The sequence below is a fragment of the Conger conger genome, chromosome 4 (assembly GCF_963514075.1).
Source record: "Conger conger chromosome 4, fConCon1.1, whole genome shotgun sequence".
Taxonomy (NCBI): Eukaryota; Metazoa; Chordata; class Actinopteri; order Anguilliformes; family Congridae; genus Conger; species Conger conger.
In genome coordinates, this window is record NC_083763.1 from 47,510,071 (window position 1) to 47,527,727 (window position 17,657).

General features: G+C 45.0%; 1 pseudogene; it reads left to right on the top strand.

Annotated features, from left to right (window-relative positions):
* The first annotated feature begins 3,314 nt into the window (after positions 1-3,314).
* On the top strand, positions 3,315-6,161 carry LOC133126637 (uncharacterized; annotated as a pseudogene).
* The last annotated feature ends 11,496 nt before the right edge of the window (positions 6,162-17,657 follow it).

Genomic DNA, 17,657 nt, shown 5'->3' on the forward strand with positions numbered 1-17,657 from the left:
TGTGAATGCAAATCATACTGCAGCAACTAAATGCTTCAGACCAAATGTCAGTGTAAAACCCAACGCTAACCCAACGACGGAATTTAGCGAGGGTTGAAGGTATCAGCGTGCTCGTCCTTCTGGTGTTGCTGAAAGAATACTAATAGGGTTAATAGTGGCCCCTATGCGGAGAGTCTAGATCAGCCAATAAATAAACCACGATACAAAGGCAGTAGTACCACTCTGCCTTCCGCTCTTTACTGGTCCGGGCTGACCAAGAATCTCCACAATAGGGCCAATAGATTCACCTTCGTTTATCTGACTCCATTTTAGAATAATAATTTAGATTAGTTATCCACATTAGGTAGATTACTAAACATGACTACTTAGGTAGATCGCTATAGGAATCCTGTACTGAGATTTACTCTCCGAACAGTCCTCTGCTGGTACCGCCGCATGTCACATCGCGCGTTATGTGCACGTCTCACAAACTGACTAGCTATCTGTAGTCATCACAGAGGTCGCAGGAATAGCTACTCTTGGGTATATCTGTTTACAGCCTAGGGACCCAAGCAGACCAACCTAGCTACGGCTGTGCTCGACATGAATGAACTGCCATGCGGAGGCGAGGGATTTACCATCATAGGTCTACGGGTACTATACGCCGTCATACATTAAGCGTAAATATTCATCCTCCCTAGACCAGTTCGAGGGGGTAAACCAAGCATTCCCTGTATAACTTTGAGTGTCAGTAAGCGAAACCACACAGATCAAGTTTTAACAATTTATTTTACCAGGCAGGTTACATACACGTAATTACATACTAGTTCCAAATCAAAAAACATTACAACGGAAACCAAATTACAGAGTCTTAAAAGTCATACCTGGTAATAAAAGCTACATACGGGAGTCTGGCTACAGACACCCTGTACGTAGAAATTACGTGCACTGTGTGCATGGGAGGCTGATTGCATTCTCCCAGATTGCTTTGTTTGCTGTCCTTAAATCCAAAATCTGGCCTTTGATGTTAACCCTAAAAATGGGTCACCCATCTATAATTTGGAGCCACGCCTCCCCAGGAAACGCAGGGGGGTTGAGGCACATGGCTTTCACTGGGGCAGAGCTCCACACAGTTTCTCCTGGTTGGTTATGATGTCCAGGGTTTGCTGTTGCAGAAATAAAACCATTGCACCAGTCGCACTGAAACAATCAGAATAATACCAAACATGAATATTATCTAAACTGACTTTGTCATGAAACATCCAGTGCTGTACACATCATTTAGTGACTGAGTAAAGAGGGAGAGAGCAATAAAGGGGGGTTCAGGAGAAGGTCAGGGCCTAACAGGCCGTGCCCTCTGAAACCTTCCCGTGCCGTAAAGGATGTTGCCCCGTCGTAACGAGTTTTACGGCTGGAGGCCTGAGTCTTCCCCCACAGGCTCCTGCCCGTATGGGTGCGGAGATAGTGGGGGTTAATGGTGCATGCTCCTGGGTTAAGTTACTTTACAGCCACATTTTGCCACAATACCAGAGGAAGCCAGCAAGCTGACCAGCCCTGAGTGATAATGCCAGATATAATAATAATATATAATAATATAATAATTTCCGTCTTACAGATCCACCCTTGGCCCATGGGACAAAAATAACACAGTCCCAAGGGGTCACTGTGAAGGCTGTGGCTGTGTATGTAATTCCCTGCGGCTTGGGGTCTCAGTCCCGACATTGTCGGCATCTGCAGGGGCTGAGCACCAAAGCAGCATGGGTAAAGGAGCTTAAGGGGAGGATGAACACCCAGTCCCACCAGTCCCACCATGTGTAGGCGTCCTGAGCAGAGCTGGTAGAGGAGCCAGCCCTGGACGACCTGTTGCACCAGGTCCATTAGGTCAGTCAGAGACCACGCACACTGTCCAAAAGAGTGTCCTTCCACCACAGAGAGACGTCCACCTCCAGCGGAATTCTCCTCAAAACGCAGATCTGACCCCTTGTGAAGTCCCCAATCACTTCCAGTTGGTGAAGTGACTTGCTGGACAGGTCAGACCTCCACCTGTGAAGGAACTCATCTCGCTGGTGACGTACTACTGTGGGTGAGACACCTGGATGATTTCAGCATGGCCATCCAAAAACTGAACACTAATACATCTGGTGTCATAATGGGGAAAAAGATGGTTACGCATATAGATCATAGCAGGATGTTTCATGACAATCAGTGTGAGTGGTGAATATGGCTTCTATGCCCCTTATAGTGATATCCACCAATATGGTGATCTAATTCATATACCTGATTCTGCACTACTATGCGGGTTGAGCATATGGTTGTGGAATTTGGATAGACCAGTTTGGGTAAATCAAAAGAAAGAAAACTAAGAATCCGATACAATCGGTACAGTTACTTACAATAAACATATAAACATTACATACATACATAAATGCTGTGGGTAATGAATATTTTCCCTTTGTTCTGACACAATTCACCTATGCCAGTCTAAGGCTTCAATGAGCTCCCTTAAATCATGACTAGGAGACTTGTGCAGACAAAGGTCCAGAATATCTTGTATGATAGCAGTAAGCAAATCCTCAGCATATGTTCTGCAGGCTAAGTCACGCTCGATGGTACGGGTCTGATGAAAAGGAAATGGCTGATAGAATTGAAGCGCCTGCGCTCCAATTCTTACTGATTGGAATATATTTTTATTGACAATTGATTATGTTTGAAACCAGTGATCAGATGGTTTACCAAACATGCTGAAAATTAGGATTATTAATTATCCTAATAAGTATTTGGACGGCAAGTCTAAATACTCAGAAACTAAATCTTCGAGCCGTGCCTATAACCATGCATACGTTTGTACAACACTGCAGTATGTTGCATACAGAATGCTAACAGAACACTGGAAATGATATAGCTCACATACGCCATTACAAGACTTATAATGCAGTTATTTGCTTTAAAAAATATACATTTATTCGGGGTGAATATCTGCATAAATTCAGATATCCAATTCAAGAATTGATCAAAAACAAAAAGATCAAAACACAACAAATTATACACTTCATTGGGAGTGCAGGTTCACTGTTCTAAAGACAAGTGACACAACAGGTGACAAACAAAGTGGGGGAGGAAAGACAACAAGCAAGAAGACAACAGTGGAAAGCTATGAGGGAATGACCCATAAGCCAGTCTTTGCCAAAAAATGACCCCCCTTATGAAGTTTTAATGCCCAGGGAATAAAACAAGAGAAGAAATTGATTCTAATCATTATTTTTAAATTTGCTTAAGCATTTCTCCATTTGGAACACCTTCTTCCAAAATATAAGCCAATTTATTTCCCCTAGGTTATGGCAAAGGGAGAGGCCGACGGAAAGCTGCAAGTGATGACAACAATCGTTGTCAGCATCGCGACTGAACGGTTTGGTGAAGAGGAGAAGAAAAGCTCCGGAACACCCTACACAAAGAACCAAAGAGCTGTTAAGATCCATAACATCAGGCAGGAGATGAAAATGCTTAAGTCCAAGCACAAGGTGGCAGGAGAAGAGGAGTGCATTGGCCTGGCCCAGCTAATGAGCATCCTAAGGAAAAAGATCACGATTCTCGGAGGCGGCGTCGTGAGAGGGCACGTAAACGTGCCGCCTTTATCGCCAACCCCTTCAAGTTTATGAAGGACCTTCTGGAGCAGAAGCGCAGTGGGAAACTTGCCTCCTCGCAGGAAGACATAGACCTACATCTCACTCGGACGTACAACAATCCTGAGAGAGAGCAGGAGTTGGGAGAGTGCAACATCCTCATAGACCCCCCTGAACCGGAAGTGCAGTTTGACAGGTCGGAGCTGCAGCTAAAGGAAGTCAGAGAGGTTGTACGCAAAGCAAGGGCTAGCTCTGCTCCAGGACCAAGTGGCACTTCATACAAAGTGTACAAGAACTGCCCCAAACTCCTACAGCGTCTGTGGAAACTCATGCGAGTGTTCTGGAGAAGGGGGAAGATCCCAGAACAATGACGAGTGGCTGAAGGGGTGTGGATCCCGAAGGAGGAAAACTCCACCCAGCTAGACCAGTTCCGCATCATCTCCCTGCTGTGTGTCGAGGCGAAGGTCTTCTTCAGTGCTATTTCCAGACGGCTGAGCACCTACCTGGTAAAGAACACCTACATCGATACATCAGTCCAGAAGGTTGGCATTGCAGGAATGCCAGGCAGTATGGAACACACCGGTGTGGTGACACAGCTAATCCGGGAGGCCAGAGAGAACAAAGGCAATCTGTCAGTGGTATAGCTCGACCTGGCGAATGCATTCGGCTCCATTCCTCACAAGCTGGTCCAGTTCACTCTGATGAAATATCATGTTCCCAGCAGGTGTAGAGACCTCATCGCTGACTACTACAACAACTTCAGGATGAGGGTTTCTTCAGGAGCAACATTATCATCTTGGCACAAGGTGGAGGTCGGCATTATCACAGGGTGCACTATCTCTGTGACGCTGTTCTCCCTTGCCATGAACATGCTCATCAAGTCTGCTGAACCAGAGTGCAGAGGGCCCCGATCAAAATCCGGTCAACGGCAGCCACCCATCAGGGCATTCATGGATGACCTCACAGTCACGACAGAATCAGTCCCAGGCTGCCGGTGGATTCTGAAGGGTCTCGTGAAGCTGGTGGAGTGGGCCCGGATGCGTTTTAAACCAGCCAAATCAAGATCCATGGTGCTGAAGAAAGGGAGGGTGGAGGACAAGGTCCGGTTTAACATCTCAGGCAAAGCCATCCCTACCATCACAGAGAAGCCAGTCAAGAGCTTGGGCAAGCTCTCTGAGAGACACATCATCAATTCAGTCCACCTGCACTGAGTTGGATGGCTGGCTGAAAACCGTGGACAAGTCAGGCCTTCCTGGGAAGTTTAAAGTCTGGGTGTACCAGCACGGCATTCTCTCCAGGATCCTGTGGACCCTCCTTGTCTATGCCTTCCCAATCTCAGCGGTCGAGACCCTGGAGAGGAAGGTCAGCAAACACCTCCGAAGATGGCTTGGGTTACCAAAGAGCCTGAGCAGCATCACTCTCTATGGGCGTAACAACAAGCTGCAGCTGCCCTTTAGATCCTTGGAGGAGGAATTCAAGGTGACGAGAGCCAGAGAAGTGGTGCAGTACAGAGACTCGAGTGACCCAAAGGTGGCCAACGCTGGGATCCAAGTGAGGACTGGCAGGAAGTGGAGAGCAGAGGATGCTGTCCAAGAGGCAGAGGCCAGGCTACGTCACAGGAACCTTGCTAGGGTCCTTCCCAACTCCTCAATTGAACACCAGGGGAAAGGAGAGGCGGTGCCTTGTCCAGGAGGAGGTGAGAGCAGCAGAGGAGGAGACAAGATCCTGCAGGGCAGTGGGGATGAAACAACAGGGAGCTTGGACAAGATGGGAGAATGCGATGGAGAGGAAAGTGACCTGGACTGAGCTCTGGAGAGCCGAGCCTCAACGCATCAAATTCCTCATCCAGGCAGTCTACGACGTGCTTCCAAGCCCGCCAAAACCGGCTTAGCAGAGACATCAGCGTGCCCCTTGTGTTCCAAGCGAGGAACCCTAGAACACATCCTCAGCTGCTGTACCAGGGCACTTGGAGATGGAAGGTACCGTTGGAGGCATGACCAAGTCCTTAAGACCATTGCTGAAGCCATCAGCCCTGGACTTCTGTGGGCAAAGCAGTTCCGACCCTCCAAGAGAACCATCGCCTTTGTCAGAGCTGGGGAGCAGGCAACCCCTGCCAGAAGAACATCTGCTGGCATCCTGACCTCTGCAAGAGACTGGCAGCTGCTGGTGGACCTCGAACGACAGCTGAAGTTCCCCAGCCACATTGCTGCTACCACCATGCGGCCAGACATTGTCCTCGTGTCTGAGTCCACCAAGCAAGCGGTGATGCTGGAGCTGACGGTCCCATGGGAAGATCGCTTGGAAGAAGCCTTTGAGAGGAAACTCTCCAAGTACGCGGGACTGGTCAGTGATTGTCAGCAGGCTGGGTGGAGAGCAAGGTGTCTTCCGGTGGAGGTCGGATGCAGGGGTTTCGCAGCCCGTTCTTTAGCCAGAGCCTTCAGTAGCTTAGGCATCGTGGGAGAGAGGAAGAGGAGAGCCATCCGCAGTACCACCGATGCGGCAGAGAGAGCCTCAAGATGGCTGTGGCTCAAAAGAGGAGAGCCATGGAGTCATGGTAGCTAGCCATCTGGACACAAGCCGGGGTCTGATCAGCCCCGGTTGGGTCACCTGGAGGAGGGTGTATGATGTTGAAAGACCCGAAAACACCCGATGATTCCAGGAACATCACTGAAGATGTGTCCAGAGGCCTCAGTAGATGTATGTACACAGCATAAATACCTCTCTGGTCGTAAACGTCTCCCCCAGCGGTGACAGATGATGCTGTTAGGTCAGTAAACTTTAAGGGTTCATTTTTGTCATTGACTGGTTTATCTGTGGTCTAGGGAATATTCTAATATATATACTTTGTGTTAGTGGGAGAAACCACACAAACATACACTTAGATTTAGGTACACACATGCCTCAGTTAATCGAACTGGCACCCAAGTAAGTATGTTAGTGTTACCTAACATTTCCTAAATGGCATGCAAAGACACGCAGTATACCGTATTATAATAATATACATCCTCTGCATTCACGATGGTGCAACTAGAGCACACAAAGTAAAACAGAGGAACCAATATGGTGCACCAAGATGCACTATACTTCTGGCCTATGCCTATATATAATTACATTTATCCGATAGAATAAATTATATAATCAGGGATATCATCCTGTTTTACTACAGATGTATCCCCACTAGGGCAAAGCCTATGTGACATCTATTATAGAACATTTGGTAGATTTAATTTTACACATGTCTATAACAAATATTTCACAAACTATCGCCCCTGTATTTAATTATAAGTCTACAACCGTTACTGATACAGGTAGCACAGGCCAGAGGACTGAGTTTCCAGAAGCTCAGAAAGACAGAAGTTCAGTGAGGCGACACTCGACACCAGTCTCAGAGGTCTCAGCATAGGCCCCACATGCAGCTGATTCCCCAACCTTGTAGCAGCGCATCAGAGGGTTGGAGACTTGTATCTGCATCGGGCCCAGTACACAGAGGTATAGTGACCACTGGTACAGGCCTCCCAAACTCCGTTTCTAGAGCTGGAACCTAAAACCTAGGCTATGCTCCTGACTCAGCAGTCAGTCGCAACTTACAATCATATACTTAAATAAGATGAAGAAGCTTGCCAGCTTTAACAGAGCTCAAACTTACTCCATAGTTAATATTATATATATGTGCATGTTGTCATATTGCACATCTACGGGCAGCCATCAAAAATACTACTCGTATACCTTCAACTGCGACATGCTTGTTTCTAAAACTGTTGCTACTGTAGCCTATTTGCTGTCAAAGCTAATAGTCACAGTAACACAGCACAGTTACAAAAACATGCATACCAGCATTTCTCTCTCTCTGCCCTCTACAATGATCACGCTATGTACCCTGAGGGGTAGTAACCAGCAAATATGGCTGGTTTCTACGGTCCCAGTCCTGTCCGGGATATGTCGATCCCCTACACAGTATTCATGCAGCAAAATAACACAACTCTCCCTAACATTACTGATAGAAAGAAACCATGCTACTTACCACACCAAGGATCGCAAAACCAGATGGAAGGAAAACCACACACCCGGGGTAACGGGTATCATGCCGGGTTGCACAACACCACCAGAAGGAGCAAACTTCAGACACCTCACCCCTTGTAAGCCTCAAATCTTACATTGGATGAAAGCAGATCACGTCGGCAGACGAATCTTACATGAATGGAATTAGATCACGTTGGGGTCACCAACTGTAAAACCCCACGCTAACCCAACGACGGAATTTACCGAGGGCTGAAGGTATCAGCGCGCTTGTCCTTCTGGTGTTGCTGAAAGAATACTAATAGGGTTAAAAATTAGTGGCCCCTATGCGGAGAGTCTAGATCAGCCAATAAATAAACCACGATACAAAGGCAGTAGTACCACTCTGCCTTCCGCTCTTTACTGGTCCGGGCTGACCAAGAATCTCCACAATAGGGCCAATAGATTCACCTTCGTTTATCTGACTCCATTTTAGAATAATAATTTAGATTAGTTATCCACATTAGGTAGATTTCTTTTTGATAATTTTGACTTGATCGCTATAGGAATCCTGTACTGAGATTTACTCTCCGAACAGTCCTCTGCTGGTACCGCCGCATGTCACATCACGCGTTATGTGCACGTCTCACAAACTGACTAGCTATCTGTAGTCATCACAGAGGTCGCAGGAATAGCTACTCTTGGGTATATCTGTTTACAGCCTAGGGACCCAAGCAGACCAACCTAGCTACGGCTGTGCTCGACATGATTGAACTACCATGCGGAGGCGAGGGATTTACCATCATAGGTCTACGGGTGCTATACGCCGTCATACATTAAGCGTAAATATTCATCCTCCCTAGACCAGTTTGAGGGGGTAAACCAAGCATTCCCTGTATAACTTTGAGTGTCAGTAAGCAAAACCACACAGATCAAGTTTTAACAATTTATTTTACCAGGCAGGTTACATACACGTAATTACATACTAGTTCCAAATCAAGAAACATTACAACGGAAACCAAATTACGGAGTCTTAAAAGTCATACCTGGTAATAAAAGCTACATACGGGAGTCTGGCTACAGATACCCTGTACGTAGAAATTACGTGCACTGTGTGCACGGGAGGCTGATTGCATTCTCTCAGATTGCTTAGTTTACTGTACTTAAATCCAAAATCTGGCCTTTGATGTTAACCCTAAAAATGGGTCACCCATCTGTAATTTGGAGCCACGCCTCCCCAGGAAACGCAGGGGGGTTGAGGCACATGGCTTTCACTGGGGCAGAGCTCCACACAGTTTCTCTCTGGTTCCTGGTTGGTTATGATGTCCAGGGTTTGCTGTTGCAGAAATAAAACCATTGCACCAGTCGCACTGAAACAATCAGAATAATACCAAACATGAATATTATCTAAACTGACTTTGTCATGAAACATCCAGTGCTGTACACATCATTTAGTGACTGAGTAAAGAGGGAGAGAGCAATAAAGGGGGGTTCAGGAGAAGGTCAGGGCCTAACAGGCCGTGCCCTCTGAAACCTTCCCGTGCCGTAAAGGATGTTGCCCCGTCGTAACGAGTTTTACGGCTGGAGGCCTGAGTCTTCCCCCACAGGCTCCTGCCCATATGGGTGCGGAGATAGTGGGGTTTAATGGTGCATGCTCCTGGGTTAAATTACTTTACAGCCACATTTTGCCACAATACCAGAGGAAGCCAGCAAGCTGACCAGTCCTGAGTGATAATGCCAGATATAATAATAATATATAATAATATAATAATTTCCGTCTTACATAGCCATACTCTCCAGCATTTATTTCTGTCTGATCGCCTGTGTTCCGACCTGTTTTTTTGCGACTTCTATTTTTTGGATTACCCTTCTCTTCTGATTTGACCTGCTGTTTTTGGACTCCTTTTGGTTTGCAGTTAACGCTTTTGGTTTTCAATGTTGTACTTTGCCTGTTTGGACTACCTGTTTGTTTTCGACCTTCGGCCTGTGACCATAACCATTCTCTGGATTACCTGTGTTGTTACCTGGATACTGAACCATCGCCTGATATATCAATTACGATCTGCCTATTCTGCACCATTCCTCTTAGCTGGTTCTCGACCCCTACCTGTCTGATCTGCGATAAGGTTAATAAAGAACTTCTCTGGTCTCGCTATTGGGTTCATTGTTCTGGTGCCTGAAACAATTTTAACTGTGCTGTATAAGATCTGGCTCTTTCGCAAAATGCGGTTCGTTGGCAGTCCCACATGCTGATTGCATAATGAGATGTAGGATTGTTTTGGATAGTTAACTAATTGGATAGTTAACTTTGGTCACTTTTGCTCTGTTTGTTTGTTTCTTTGTTCAAAAAAATAAAATAAAAATTGGCCCTCGTAGCAGTTGAAATTGTACTTCCCTCTAGGGTCTTTCAGCGAACTTATCCCTGGTTATGGGTATGCACTTTGTTGTACGTCGCTCTGGATAAGAGCGTCTGCCAAATGCCAATAATGTAATGTAATGTAATGTAGCCTTCGTAAATCAGACGTTAATTTCAGGCAGACAGACCAACATACACTCGTCAGGCTGCATTTTGTGCTGCAAGTTTCATGTACATAAATCTGGCCCATGGTAGCTTCCTCAAAGAATGACAAAAAGTTTGTTAGGCATGAGCTTCCCCTGCAAAAAACATGTTAACTATCCCATAGATATGATTATTTTCAAGAAATAATTCTAATTTGTCTCTCATGATAGTCTGCTAAGACTACAGTTGCCACACGTTCTGGTTTTCCCAGGATTGTTCTCTTTTTTGAGTGACTGCCCGGAAAATCACTATTCTTTCCCGGGACACAAATTGTCCCAGTTTTTTGTACTACTAAAACAGGATTCTTCTACTGCTATTCTGTTTTTTCCTCTTTACGTTTAGACACCCAATCCCGTGTCTGTAAACAGTTAAAAATGAGTAAAACACAGACGATTGGCCATATGCTTATACTTCTTTTTAATTGGTAGCAGAAATATCAAAGTTTACCTTATCACCTAGCAACTGCTGCACGGGCTGTCAGTCTGGCGCGTGCATTCACTTCAACGACCCTACCGTGGGAAAGTTCAGCTAGCTACTAGCCTATCAAAATAAATGTTTAGGATTATTTTTAGCATTTTGCCTTTTAAGGAGAGAGGGTGAAATACCCCAAAAAACCTCAGTCAGCGAGAAGTTTTTGCCGAATCAGCTAGAGTGCTGATCCATCTTATTAATCTATCTACAAAAAAAATTTTGAACTCAAAATTTGACCTTTGACCCTTTTTTGGAAGTTACTGTATTCTGCCTTGGCATTGCCCACAAAATGACAATCGGTCATACCAAGGCAAAAGACCTTAACTTCTATTTTAGAAGCACAATGTTATGATAACAATGACAACTTGCAATATTGACCCTATTGGACTCACTATGATAAAATGGCTTCACATTTATCAACATCATATGAAAATGATAGATCGATAAGTTTTTTCTGTATTTCATACTCATACTAGTACCACACAGGCAGTCGAATGATTGATTCACACACTCTCTCTGACAGACATCAGTATTAACAATGAGAGTGTTTTGATGTTTTAATGCATAAAAAACATGTTCTTCTGTTTGGATATGAGGCACTAATTTAGCATCTTAATGTTGAAAGCCAGTCTGCTGAAAACATAGTAGGAAATAATATTTCTTGGGATTTTACTTGCAGTATTTGCATTATTATCATATATACAGGAATAAACTTTGATGTGTGAAGGTCTTTTCGAAAATTATGAATAAACACTGCATACATTTTCCTGGATAGAATGGAAACTTAGAACCAAATGATGGTTGGATTGAAAGATTCAATATGAGCATACAAGGGTGCCAGGTTGAGCTTGTTTGCCGGCTCATGTCTCTCTCTCTGGTCGGCAGGTGGGGCTAGGGCTGATGTTAGTTCTTTGCCCATCACTGACAGGACTATGCTATCATTTGTTGGATGATAGCCTATTGTAGAAAGGAAGAAGAGTTTTCATACTTGCTGTGGGCTTCCGCCTGCATCTTTCAACCTGTAGATGAAAGACCTGCTTCGCCTACTTGGGTTTGCAGAGACCTTTGCCCTTGGGACCTAGCTGACACAATGAAATACAAAGGCTCTCTTTTCTTTGTATGTAAGGTCCCAGAAATCCCGCTATATCTTCCGTCAGTGGTCCTCTGAAAATTTGGCAGAGCATTGCCGCCGACACTTGATTCCACATGGGGCCCTCAATGGTGGTCTACTGGGCTCTGGAAGAGGAGCAGGAGTTGATGTTGCTGTGGCCTTACAGCTTGGGACAAGCTCCTGGACAGACAAGGGTTGAGGGGTTGTCTTCTCTGGGGCTGAGGCTGGTGCAGCTGGTGGAAGTTGTGGGTCTGGTGCCTTGACATGGATAAGTTCAGGCAGTGACATGGAGGGCTCAGCAGTCACAGAAATGAGGGCAGACAGTGCATCGACGGAAGGCCCTGGTGCCATCAGTGAGAGTGGAAGGGAGTCCAAGACTGCTAGGGTGGCATCTTGTGTGCTGGTGATGAAAATGTAATCTGCTCCATAGAACAGATCTCGACAGCTATTCAAAACGGTCCACTCCAGTTTTGCAGGGGGCATGCATGAACTGTCCACTCCAGTTTTGCAGGGGACATGCTGCTGAATGTCTCCAGAAGTAGGGTGCATGGGGTTAGGACCCAAAATGCACGACTCAGAAACAATGGTTAGATAAAGTCCCGTCAGGGCTTTATTCGGGACGAATCCCAGGAGCGTAGTCAAAACAAGCAAAGTCTATACACGTAGATCCAGCCAAACAAACAGTAAACAAACAAAAAGCACGGTGCCGAGGGAAGAGGCAAACTCATAGTCGGTAGACATGCAGGGAGGTATTGAAGGTACAAAAACGGTAGGCGAGGACGTGGTCAAAAACAAACGATGGTCAACGAAACAGAAATCAATAAATCAATGGTCGGTAAACAGGCTTGGATCGTAACGTGTAATCTATGACAGTAATGCTCAAGAGTTGCTTTGACGTACAAGAGGCAGACAATTTCGCGAAGAACAGTAGTGCGACTGGGCTATAAATGCAGGTGTAGACAGGTGTAGACAATTGGTTAGAGAGCGGCAAGGAAATGAAAAACAGGTGCGATGGATGACAAGTCTAACAAGGTAATTAGTAATCGTTAGTAATAAACCTATCCTGCCCTAGCATTAGTAAATTAGTAAATGACATGCACGAGAAACGTAAGGTAGCATGAACACATGATTAGTTTGTTAGTTCTACCCAATCCTGATCTAGCATTAGTAGTTTTAGTAAATAGACAAATAGAAACAATTAGGGTGTGAGTGACAGAAAGAGAGAGAGAGAAAGGCGGAACGCAAGGTTTGCGGAAAGACATGTAAAAGTGTATGTTTAAACAACGACCAGTCAGCGTAACAATAAACATAAATCAAAACATCACACTAAACGAACTAAGACGATAACCACTCAACGAGGTAAAATAATCGTAACGAAACATAACTAGACATGACCAAAAAATAAATCGTAACAAGAAACAAACTAAACAACATGACGAACCTAGACTAACATAATACATGATAAGACAATACGTGACTAAGACAAAATGAATAAACATAAAACATGGCAAGACAGACCTGAAACGTGACAGGACCCCCCCCCCTAACGACTGACTCCTGGCGGTCCTTTGAATTTGTCAGGGTGGTCACGATGGAAGTCCTTGATCAAAGTTTTATCTAGGATGAGACTGGGAGCTACCCAGGAACGCACCTCAGGGCCATAGCCCTCCCAGTCAACCAGATATTGCATACCACGGCCCCTCTTACGAATGTTCAAAAGCTTTTTCACAGTGAATGCAGGGTGGTTATCAATGATGCGGGGGGGAGGGGGTGGGGGATCAGGGCGACAAAGGGGGTGAGAGGAAACAGGCTTAATAGATGACACGTGGAATGTGGGGTGAATCTTAAGTGAAGCGGGGAGTGACAGTTTAACAGAGGATAGGTTAATAATGCAGTGGATCTTAAAGGGGCCAATGAAGCGGGGTTGCAGTTTGTGAGAGGTGGCCTGGAGGGCAATGTCCTTAGTGGACAGCCAAACGGAGTCACCTGGTTTGTAGGCTGGGGCTGGTGTGCGGTGGCGATCAGCAAAGCGCCGATTATGATCTGCCGTGCGTAAGAGCGCGGCCTTGGCGTCCCTCCAAATCTTGGCACATTGTTTCATGTGGGTGGCGAGGGAGGGAACAGCGATCTCAGCTTCTTGGTAGGGAAACAATGGAGGTTGGTAGCCTAGAGAGATCTCAAACAGAGACTTTCCGGTGGTGGTGCATGGCAGGGTGTTGTGCGCATACTCAACCCAGGTGAGCATCTTGCTCCATGAAGCCGGATTCTGGGCAGAGACACAACGTAGCGCGGTTGGCCCTCTCAGTTTGCCCATTGGATTGAGGGTGATAGCCGGATGAGAGGCTGGCTGTGGCACCGAGGGCCAGGCAGAAAGCTCTCCACACTTGAGAAATGAATTGTGGACCCCGGTCGGATACAATGTCTGAGGGAATTCCGTGGATGCGGAACACTTCCTTTATCAGTACTTCCGCAGTCTCTTGGGAGGTGGGTAATCCAGGTAGGGGGATGAAGTGGGCTGCTTTACTAAAACGATCCACCACAGTGAAGATGGTGGTGTTACCTTCGGAAGGGGGAAGTCCGGTAACAAAGTCCACCCCGATGTGACTCCAGGGTCGGCTGGGCACAGGCAGAGGTTGGAGTAGCCCAGCAGGAGCTTGGTGGGAGGCCTTGCTTCTGGCACAGGTGGTGCATGCCTTGATGAAGCGCCTGGTGTCAGGGATCATGGAGCTCCATCAGAACTTCCGCTTAAGCATGCGCAAAGTAGCTATTTCTAATAAATATTCTGTATGTGATCCATTTTGGATTGAGTGATTTTAATTTTAAAATTTAAAATGCGTGAATTGTGCGTGAATGCAAATACTAATGGTGGGAAATGATAGCTGTTATTGCGGAAAGTTTTTGATGTTGCACCACCCAAAAGCTGTCCAATCATGCACCAGAATTGTGTATGCAAATCTGAATGGCATGTGCCAAGTTCACACTACCCAGAAAATAACAGTCACTTTGTAAAAGAGATAAATATTTCACCTAAACATGCACTAACAGGTAGCATAACTGAAAAACTATTTTGGCTTCAGGGAAAATATTAACGTGGAGAGAATATTCTACTCCTCCGCTAAATTAATTCCTTGGCATCAATCTTTGTTAGACCTGATTGTGCTGCTCAAAAGAAAATAAATGTATTTTATAAAGACAGAGTTAGAATGTGGTCCATCATTTTTGGGTCAAATAGATCTTTTTTTCTTGATTTGGATTTGTAATCAAACAATATGTGGTTAAATTATTCGCTGAAAACATCAAACAGACAATAGAGCTAATATAGAAGCAACCAGAGTGTGCACCCACGGTCACATATATCTGAACTGCTGCTCCCTGTGTGACTCTGGCTGACTCTCCAGCAAATTCTGTTCCCCAGTTGGCTTTTCTAGCATACTCTGCATTTCCCCACAATTATGGCAGCCACTGTTTGAAAGGTTAGATGACTGGTTCTTGAACATGGCTCTGAAGCCCCCATGTGTCTTCTGGTAACCTGTAGCATCAAAAACACAATGATATTCAGCTGAGTCCACTGATATCTAACTTGGGAAGGAAATTGTAATATACACTGACTGAGCCCTTTATTAGGTAGTCCTGTACACCAGCGTAATGCAAATATTCAATCACACAATCATGTGGCATAAAAGCTCTGCGTAAAAGCATGCAGACATGGTCAAGAGGTTCAGCTGTTTTTCAGAACAAATATCAGAATGGGAAGAAATGTGATCTAAGTGATTTTGTCACCAGCATCGGGCTTCCGGGGCTTCAGTCAGGAATCTTTTTTGACAAGCCCCAACTCTTTTTGAGTGTTCTCGCCGTGTGCAGAGTTGTTTCCTGACTGACTGATAAAAACATAACTGACTGACGTCGTCCACACACATCTCCACGATTCAAGCAGACTCAACTCCAGTTATGCTGCGTTCTATTTACCATTGGAGGTCATAATTTCCCGGTTGAAAGTTCCAACTTCCGACCTGCAAGTGTTCCAGGTGAACGACACCAAACATAAACAAAGAACATGGCCGAACATTAAACTAGTGTTGTATATGTGCCAAGTGTATAAATCCTGCACTGACCCAACAGAAGAAATTATACCAATCATTAACTGCGCAAAAGTCAGCAAATGGTATAATTCCAAATGGTTCACATGTTTTTGGTATTTTTTTTATTTTCTCAAATAGCTTTTCTGCAGAGAAGATAAGGTTCAGAGATCATTTGCCCTAACCAACTAACTAACTTTGTTTCACATCAGTTTGGACAGGTTTTACTATATGACAGTGTGTTTTATTTGAATGTCATGCAGGAACAAATACTTAATTGATGGTTTTCTATTTACGATGTATGCCTCCATGGGTGCTATGGTTGTTAAAACAATTGGTTAAGAAAAACAATGTGGTAAAAATATCTTAAATAGGTTTTTATCCACCCAAGAGGTGGCTGTGAATGCACTATGCACCTATTGCATTATGCACACTTCTCAAATTATTTCCCCTCCTTAAAATCCTTATCTCGCAAAAACAAAGTTATCATTTTGTTTTTGAATATATCAACTTATATCAAATATTCCTTCAATTCTTAAAAACAACACAATTTATAAGATTGTTTCGTGAATATGCGTCCCCGAGACACCTCCTCGTGGGGTACTGCTCGTGGGAACGTGAGGTCTGAGCTCGGCAAGGGGTCCGTGGCTCACGACAATATAAATGCCTGCCATTTACCATTTGCTTTGGAATAACACTGTGCAGTTTACTATGAATTATAGAGAGGGCAGGCAGACAGGTTCTTGTTCCTTGGAATGTAACTGTGGTGCAACCTTAAGGCAGGTGCGTGTGCACATATGCAAGTGTCAAGTCAAGTCAAGTCAAGCTTATTTACATAACACATTTTCACTGTCACCTCCCTGCCAGCCTCGACCAGTCTGGCCATTCTCCTCTAACGTCTCTCATTAACAATGCGCCTATGCCTGCAGAACTGCAGCTCACTGTATGTTTTTTGAATTTTTCGTGCCATTCTCTGCAAACTGTAGAAACTGTTGTGTATGAAAAGGCCAGCAGTTTCTGAGATACTGAAACCACTCTGTCTGGCACCAAAACTAATGAAATAATAAACAAAGTCACTTAGATCACATTTTTTCTCCATTCTGATATTTGACATGGTGTTCATGACTAGCCTAATAAACTAACATAGCCGGTGATTTAGCTATACGTTTTCTGTTTATGTACGCTGACCTAGCTGGTGTCTTTTTGGCCACCCTCACTTTACTGTATCCAACACATTTACACAAATTGAATGCTTGCCCAGTGAGACTGGCTGCTGCTAGCCTACTGTCTGTGTGTTCTGTAATGTAATCCAGCTCCTGCCTGCACATGATAATGTTCCTGAACATAACAGTCTCTTACTTCTTTATAACTTTGGTCTTCCCAGGTGCCTCAGACTTTCTGTTCTGCCAGACGCCTTCCCCGGGGGAATGGAGACTTGACCCAGAGGTGGTGCAATGGATCTGGTACAGGTTCAGCAAGGCCAATGCAGATCTGTTCGCCTCAGTGAGGATGACACTGAGTCATCAGAGAGTCATCAGTGAGAAGCACCCTGTGGTTCTCCTTAGTGGAGGCCTCTAGCCGACTCGGTCAGGATGCTCAGGCCCTACATGGCCAGGGGGTTTTCTGTGTGCCTTTCCTTATTTTTCGCACCATTCTCTGCAAACTCTAAAAACTGTTGTGCATGAAAATCCCAGGAGACCAGCAGTTTCTGAGATACTAAAACCACTGTGGCACCAACAATAATTCCACGGTCAAAGTCACTTAGATCACATTTCTTATCCATTCTGATATTTCACATGGTGTTTATGACTAGCCTAATAAACTACACTAACATATCCGTGATT